Here is a 9,121-nt window from a genome sequence, read left to right on the forward strand (position 1 = left end):
ATTCCGACGGATAACATCGCTTTTAGTAAGTTTATTAAAGATCACTATGTCGAGAATGGTGAAGTCTCCGATGCTGAGCATGTCGCATTTCTGCTGTATTGGCTTTCTGCTTATGTGTTCTGCACCAAATCCTTGAGGATTCCGGCTAAACTTCTTCCTCTGGCCAATCTGTTACATGAGGTTCGAATTATCGCCATGGCCCGGCTTGTACTTGGCAATCTTTACCAAATGATCAATGAAGCGATAGCCGACATTCGAGATCCTATGGTTGCGTCTTTGAATGCAGCTGGTCCTTTCTGGCTCCTTCAACTTTGGATGAATGCGGTTTTCGAATCGTTTCTTCCAGCCAAGAACCCCCCTCCTGTGGTGTCTAACACAAGGGTTGATGCTTTCAGGCTTGAAGCCCTCACTCCCCCTTATGACGCCTCCACGTTCGAGGTTGACTTTAAGAAGTATTTCACCATGTTTTTCGAGCTGAAACGTTTCCGCTCGAGCTTTGCGCCGTATCACAAACCTTCTTATGGCCCTCGGTGGCTAAGGAATTCTTACCCCAATCTTCCTGGCTCAGAGAACCTCTCTCAGCATCAAGTCGAGCTTTGGCAGACTATATTATCTCCCAGGGTGTTGACCATCAACTTTGCCAGTAATGACTTCACTCTTTGTGGTTACAATCCTCAGCTTGTGTCTCGACAATTTGGGCTGAGCCAGGATTTGCCCAATACTTTGTTCGACAAATCCCTCGTCCTCTATCCTGGTACCATCACCAAACGTAGTGCCTTCGACACTACCATTAGCTACTACAACGAGGAGGAGCTGCTTGGTCTTAGTCCTTTCAGTTTTACTCCATCCTTTTACGTCACCCAGGCGTTTAAGGCGTGGTGGTCTGCTTATTGGCATGATATTTCGACGCCAATTGAAGATTGCTTCCAGCGCATAACGAATATTTTTCTTTTGCAGAAGCAGGCCCCAAAGAAAACCAAAGGTATGCATACATCTGAGATCAACGCTTTTCAACAATTCTTCGGTGTAGTATACTTTCCGGGTCCTCGACTTCAGGAAACGGTTGCCAAAGCAGCCCAAGTTCTAAGGCAAATGTGGGAAGCTAAAGCTAAGAAAACCCGATTGAGCATTCCCTCTAATGAGGATGGTCTTTCTTTCATTATTCGAAAAACAAGCTTTAGGTTCCCACCACTGCCTACTTGTAAGTATGCTTTGGCCTTTCCGGTGGTGCTTCCTAAGTGGGTTGATCATGTAAGTATCAAAAACTTTTACCATAGTGCACTGCCCCCTCGGAAGCGGGTGACCTGGACCAAGCGTTACCTATGGAATTACCCTCTCCATGTGCCGGTTGAAATCTTCAACCACATATCGATAAGAACGCTTATTGGTCAAGGTAATCATTTCGACCTGGCATCTTTGCGATATTTATGGCTTAAGTTTCCTTTGTTTTCCTCTTGTAGCTGAGCCGATTCCGCGACCGACCCCTCAAGCCTCTCCTCGGGTGACTTCTGCTACTGTCGAAGTTGAGGATGATGATGATGATGTTACTCTGGCTGATAAGCTCAAGATGCCTAAGGTAATACCGACACCTGTGAAACTTTGACCTTTATTCGACATGTATATCTTTGTGATCATTTGTTTTTTGTTTCAGAGTCGAAAACGAGGAGCCACCCCTACCACTTCTGCAAGCCAAAAAAAGGCTAAAGGTGCTGGTGAACTTACTGTGGGAAATCCCTCCCCGGCTAAGTCAGCCAGCCAGCGTGAGGAAATGCAGCAAGGTGGTGATCAAGGTGTTGATCAGCAGGCTTCCAGCCCTCTGCTTCAAGGTACTACACCGATTCCTTTCGAGATGGCTCCGACCAAGAAGACCTCCAGGAAGAGGTCTAGTCGTAAATCTGGCAGCTCTTCTTCCCACCATTCCAAGAGTTCAACCAGTTCCAGTCCTCTCAAAGAATCTGGCCCTAAGGTAAATCATTAGTTCACATCTTGTCTCAATTCGCTTTCTTTTCCTCTTTCTCAATCATTTTTACTTTTATTCTTCAGAGGGTTGGCATGTCTAAAATGGCTGTACCTCGAGCCATGTGGTTTTCTTCTAAACCCCCACCAGTTGTCCTGTCTAGCTCTTCGAGCAGTTTAGAGTCCTCTAGCTCGAGTTTAGACTCTACTGAGTCAGACCCTGTGTGGGACAAGCTGACATTCTATTTTAACTCGAAGCCAATTGCCTGGCAACATCCTGGTTGTGAACCCTATTATACCAAAGAATGTCGAGATAACCTTTCTAATTTTCCTCCGCAGGATATGCAGAACATGCCTTCCCCTGCTCGTGAAGAAAATGTACCACATGATGAGGTGCAGGGTAGTGAGGGTCAGGTGCCTCCAATCATTCAGCCTGACCAAGTGATTGGTGTGATGCCCCCACCCAAGGCTGATGTTCTGGCCTCAACTCATTCTGAACCTTCTCCTCGACAGCTTCAAACTTCTCCCCAACAGCCTCAACCTTCTCCTCAGCAACTTCAACAAGGTGCCAGGGTCGCTTTGCTTTCTCCTCATGCTAAGGGAGGTTCAGCTTCTTCTAAGACAGCTGCCTCTTCCCATACTTCTGGTGAGAGGCTCAGTGCTCTTTTAGTCAAGGATCCTCTTTCCATCTTTCAGAGCTTCTTTGATGGCACTTTGGATCTCGAGTCCCCGCCACGCCAAGCTGAAACTACTGAGACTGCCCAGTCTGGCGGAGTGGTTAATGATAGCCAGATTGAAGAGGCTTTTGGCAAGTTGAAAGGGCTGGTTTTCGACGAAGGCTTCATCGACGGGGTTCGAGCTAACCCTCGATTAGGCCAGGAGGTTAAAGAGCTGCTTGCCTTCCTATTGGGCCAACGACTTGACCAAATTCGGGCAGATGCTCTCGTCGAGCTTCAGACTCTCTTGGTCGATATCTTGGCCACACTTGACAAAGCCATTGCGGTGGAACAACTCATCGAGACCAAACAGGCACAAGTGGCTTCCAACACCAATGGACTCTTGCCTGCGAAAGATGAAATTCTCAAGCTGACTGCTAGGAAGGCTCTTATAGCAGATGAGTTGTCGAGTGTTGATGCTCGACTGGACGAGCTTCAAAGGGAGGTGGCAAGGCTCGAGAAGCAGAAGGCAATGTTGATTGATGAAGGCCCAGCTGTGAATTCCCGGCTGAATACTTTAGCTGCCGAGTGCACAAATGTGATGTTATCGACATCTCAACTCTCTAAAGAGGTTGCAGCGGAGCGGCGCGTGAAGCAAAGCTTGGATTCTAGGATTGCTGCTGCCGGGGTTCAGCTTGAAGCCTTCAAGTCGAGGATTTAGGTTTCATAATTGTTGTTTATTGTAGTGTGGCCATGGATCTATTGTGGCCTTTATTGCCAATTTTGTAACAATCATTCCTGTAACTCTATTTGACTTCTGATCAATGAATGAATTTGTATTGGCGATACTCGACATGCTTTATTTTTCGATTTGCATTTTATTGTCGATTCAGTCTTTGTTACATTACTTCCTGCATTGTATTGCTGAGTTTCACACCATTTAACTTGGCGCTTAATCTAACCTTTCATCTTCTAAGTTTCCTTGAAAACCACGATAATTTATAACGCTTTTTATCACGTTCTTGTTCAACGACTTAAGAACTTCCTCCACTTGCGGTGGTGGCTGACGTGGTTTGCCGTGTTTGGCTGACGCTTTGGTAACTGCATGCTTGCATTAATGCGGCTGTTTGTTACATCCCTATTATAAATGGAGCCGTTTTTTACTCGTCTTTCACCAGTACCTCCTCTTCCTTCCATTCTCATCTTTTTCCTGCAATCTAAGAACCTTTCACCCTTAACCATGGATAGCAGAATCGTCCTTCGTCGTATCAGGGATTTGGCTTTCCAGGATGACCTCTTCCAGAACTTGTATGACTCCTCTGTTAGGCCTGCCTTTCTTCGCCTTCTTCAAAGGGCCTAAAATGGCACGTAGATTGCCATTTACAGAAATAGGAATAAATACCTGGGATTTCCAGATAACCCGTTTCTCCACTTCGTACGGCGGGTCTGGAATGGGAGTGCGTTTGGCCTCATTCATCTCACACGCAGCGGCCAAAGGAATGACATTGTCAGAGCTGGAAGCCATAGAAATGTTCAGAGAGTGCACCAGGAAAGCAGAAGCCAAATGATTGAAGATGATCACAAGAAGAATCAGGAAAAAGCTTGAGTGTTTGAAAATGGTAAAGCTTGCAGAGGGCCAACAATGGCGTATTTATAGGCAAATGAAGAGTCGGACGTGAAGCTGCATTATAGGATGGTGTATAAATTTTTTTTTGAAATCCAACGGTTATTTTATTATATAACCGCAAACCCTAACATAAAGGCTAGAAAGGGGTCATGATTACCCTAGAATAGAGACGGCAGACGACAGACGAAGTCAGACGCCAAAGCTTCTGATTGGAGCAAAAGTCAAATGACAGGATCTCTGATGAGACGTGAAATCAGAAAGCTAGAAGTCGCAAACAACCATCAGACTTCATTCGAAATTCACGAGCAAAAATGCTTGATCTCTCCAAGCATTTGAGTTTGAAATGTGTTAATCATTTTAATGAAGAGTTTGGTGTGCGTAGTATTGCAAAAAGTCTCAATGAGTATCCTAATAAAGACTGAGAACTCTAAGAAAAATGAGAGGAATAAGTATTTGTTATGTGGACTTTTCCAATTTAGCAAAAGTATATGTTTTGGTTTTAAAGTTGATTGACTAAGTCAAAAGCAATTTGAAGCATTGAGTACTGTTATTGTGTTGTTTTCTGAGATTGATCCTAATGGTTCAAAACCATTAAGGAGATTGAGTTTAACGTGCGTTTTCTTCGAGTCGATTGCCTAAAGTCGTAGCTTTAGACCTTGAGTTAGTGAGTAGTTCAATTAGTGATTCCGTTATGTATGCTTGTGAAAGGTACGAGGAACGGAAACACTTTGCATCGGAGCTACCCAATGGAAGGGAGCAAGCCGACATGGAAAACAAAGAAGAGATTAGATCGGAGTCGCAACTTAGAAAGAAAAGCGCTTAAGGTAAGGGTAACTCAGTATAGAAGTGTCATTTGAGTCTTGTGTGCTTTAATTTGAACTGCTTGTGTTTGTGATGAAGATGTTTTAGTTTGATTGTGAATTTGGCATGCCTTACCATGTTATATGCTTGCTGGATTCTTTTGGGGATTATTGTTGGTTTAATTGATTATCTTGTTGTGTATATGACATGAACTGCTCCATAACTTACCTGATGTGAATTATATGAGAATCTCTTGTTGTTAATATTGATTTGATGAGTTCGCAAGTGTATTTGATTAGACTTATACTTGTTGAAATTGGAATAACATGTGGTTACTCTGGCTTGATTATTGGACTTGGAATTGTTGATTGAGTGGCTAGTGAGGTCACGAGGTATCGTTGACTAACTTTGGCATATAGGGCTTGAAATAAAGTGGAGATGAGGTGGGTGTGGTCCCACGGATTGTCCCGTCTTTCGAGGCGTTCTAAAGTGGCAATGAGGTGGTTGTGTCCCACGTGATTGTCCCGTCTTGCGAGACGTCTTTGATCGATCCATCTTGGTAGTCGCATTATAGGGCACTATCATTTTATTCTGTTGATATATGATTTAATTCTATGTTGCTGATTTTGGTTGATATCTGAATTGATGCTATGTTGTTGATTGTGTTTATATCGATTTTGGATTAAATTGTTAGCTTACTTACCATGTCAGGTATTAAATTTGAATAACATGTTTCTCTCTTTTATGTGAAGTGATTGTTTTGCTACTTGTTGTTTGGGCGTTTAACGCTATTAGGTGATGAAGAACCTTCGATGAAGCTTAACCTTCGTACGAGTCGGAAATGAGAACTTGAAGAACAGTGGAAGACTTGAAGAGTAGAGTCGGGTGTAAGGCTAGAGCCTTGGGATAGAGAGCTTACCATTATTGGTTTAAGCTTGCATGATGATTTCATGAATTTATATTTGAGGCTTCGAGTAGGTTCCGGTACATTACTTTCCTGCGGTTCCCCGATGTGGAAATCGTATGGAGTATATCGTATTTATGGTGTCATTGCATAATAGATTCTTTGTTGAATCTGACTCTATTTGTTAGGTTTTGTATGTTGTATTCTTTCGTCCTTACCTTCGGTCAAGGCTGGACGTGAATCTATTTGCAGTTGGGAGTATGCATGACCTGTTTTAGAAATACTTTGAAAAGAAAAAAAAAATACTCGCTTTTATGAATCCTTTTAGAAATCATTGCATATTTACTTTAGCAGGTTACTAGCTGTGACCCTTGAAAGTCGGGGCCTTACAACGACGTCTGATAATGGTAGTGTTAAAAGGAAGACGTTTCTGACATTAGGATGTGAGCGAGGCGGCACATACGTTCTGTACAAGTCTGTCTTGAAGCGTTAGGGAACCTGAACTAAGATTGTAATTGTCTTGTAGGTGCACTTAAGGAATGAATTTCCTAAGCCAGCTCTCAGTCCTCAGTGACATCATCATTGTACTGACGAAACTCTTTTTTTTATCAGCACTGATTAAACTCTTGGTTAGGAGTTATCATACATAGAGCACGTCACTACATATCAACAAATTCTTGCACAACAAAACTCACTCAAGAGCGAAGAAATAGTAGATCTTACCAATAACTAAGTTTAGGCTAATATAATGTTGTAATATATTAATAGAGCTTTGTTTTAGTGACCTTGTAATTTGGTAATATGATGTGTTAAACAGTTTCTAATTTTGTTGTTGTATCTGTTTCTGTTGCTGAATCTGGTAATTTCGCACTTTAAAGCGCTTGACCTACTGTTAGCCTGATATTTTGAATACTTTCGACTTATAATGTTTAGTTACGCCGAATTGCAGTTTGATGAGAAATGAAGACTACTGAAGTTTGGAAAACAGGTTTCTAAGGTATAGATTGGAGATTTTGGGGGTTCGAATTTGTTAACATTGACGTTCGACTAGCCCAGAAGGTGGTTACAAGAAGCTGAAGACTTAGTGAACACGTGTAGAGATAGAATCCAACCAGAGGACACTTGTAACAGACGTATCATCCAACCGCTAGAAGGCAGTTTCATTATAAGTCTTTAAATAGGAGTTCTAACATTGTGATCCAGGTTCACAATTTCATTCTACTTTAAAAGCTTTCAATTGAATGATGAAGACTACAAGCAATACCAGAGGAGAAGAGCATGAATCTTTTGTGAAACTCTTGTGTTTATATAAGTATTGTATAATAAAGATTGAAGTTCATGCTATTTACTATTCAATCGAGTTTTTACTTTAATTTCTCATTCAAATTTGTTTCTTTTAGAGGCAGAAGTATCTAATCTTACAATTTACATCAATTCTTCACTAAAAGAGCCTGAGAGGACTCAAATCCAGTCACAGGTTGATCTTTGGATTCTCTTATTTGTGTTGCCAAAATTTGGTATAAACACCTACGCATTTTGAAACTGCATACAACACGCACTTTAAACTTCCGGAATTTAAACCTTAAGAACATGAACTTCCAGAAGTGTTTTTGTTTATTTGTTTTTTTTTTCGAATTAGACTTTCAGAAGCAAAAAGTTTTAAACTTCCGGAATTTAAACCTCTCGAAGAAAAAAAAAATTCATAAATGAAAAATTAGCTTCCGTATCTTGAATTTCTAAAAGTGTAAATTTTTTTCCTTTTAAACTTTTGGAAGTAAACAATTTTACACTTCCGAAAATTGAAATTCCACAAGTGAACAAAATTAGCTTTTTCATAGCATGAACTTCCGAATGCGTAAATTATTTTCCAATCAATTACATTTTCAGAACTTAAACTTTCATAAGCTTAAAACTTTCTAAAATGTTAATTTTTAAAAGAGTGTACCGGGATGTTTTATGAAAAAATTGCAAATATTAATTTTTAGGTGTGCAAAAATAACCTCCTAATTCAATACGGTAAAACCTAATTTATTGATAAAAACTTTTCAATATTAATGTGGAAACTACCATATCTTTAGAGAACCAGACTGACTATTTCATCTTTTTTAATTATTAATCTATTAAATGCTAGCTTTTTTAACTCATAAAACTTTCAAACCTTTGCTGAAATTTAGGGCCCGTTTGGTGACCAGGACACGATAGGATAAGACATGATAATAATCATATCCTGTTGTTATATGTTGTTTGTTGCGCCAGCAGGATATGATAACACTATCCTGTCTCCTATCCTATCCTGTCAATCATATGTAAAAGTTATCTTGAGGGGGGAGCTAGGATAGAGCAGGATAGGATACCAATTATATATTTTCTTTTAGTATCCTAACTCCAAATTAATTTATTTTAATATTATATAATTTATAATTTATAATAATATTAATTAATAAATATAAAAGTATTAATTTAACTAAAATAAAAATAAATAAAATTATTATTCATAAATAGTAAAATAGACTACTCACTTACAAATATTGATTTATTAATAATAATAGACTAATTTAATATTTTCATATCCTATTATCTAAAAATTATTTATCTACTTATATAATAATTTAAATATAAAGTATTTTTGAAATAATAATATTTTTAATTTAGTTAATTTTTATTGTTTATCACGTGTCACAACTAAGTGAAAAACATTGATTACAAATATTGATTTTTTAATAGTAATAGATTAATTTTTTATTTTCATCTCCTATTATTTAAAAGTACTTATCTACTTATATAATAATTTATAATTCAAATATAAAGTACTTTTGAAATAATAATATTCTTAATTTAGTTAACTTTTATTGTTAATTATCACGTGTCACAACTAAGTGAAAACCAATCGGTTAACTGCATAATTTTATTTAACATATAAGGCATCTTCAAAACAATAAAATATGCTAATTAATAAAATTTAAATTAATTTTATTTATTTTAAAATATAGACTCATTCATGAAAATGTAAAGAAATTAAATTTAATAGAATGATCAATTTTAAATGTATTTTTTATTCAAATATAAATCTGATACATTTTTCCTTATCATATCCTGTTCTTATCATGTGCACCTCAAACACAGGATATGATAAGAGTCTATCCTGCTCTTATCCTATCCTGTTGATATCCTGTTCAC

The sequence above is a fragment of the Lotus japonicus genome, chromosome 6 (assembly GCF_012489685.1).
Source record: "Lotus japonicus ecotype B-129 chromosome 6, LjGifu_v1.2".
In the NCBI taxonomy this organism is placed as follows: Eukaryota; Viridiplantae; Streptophyta; class Magnoliopsida; order Fabales; family Fabaceae; genus Lotus; species Lotus japonicus.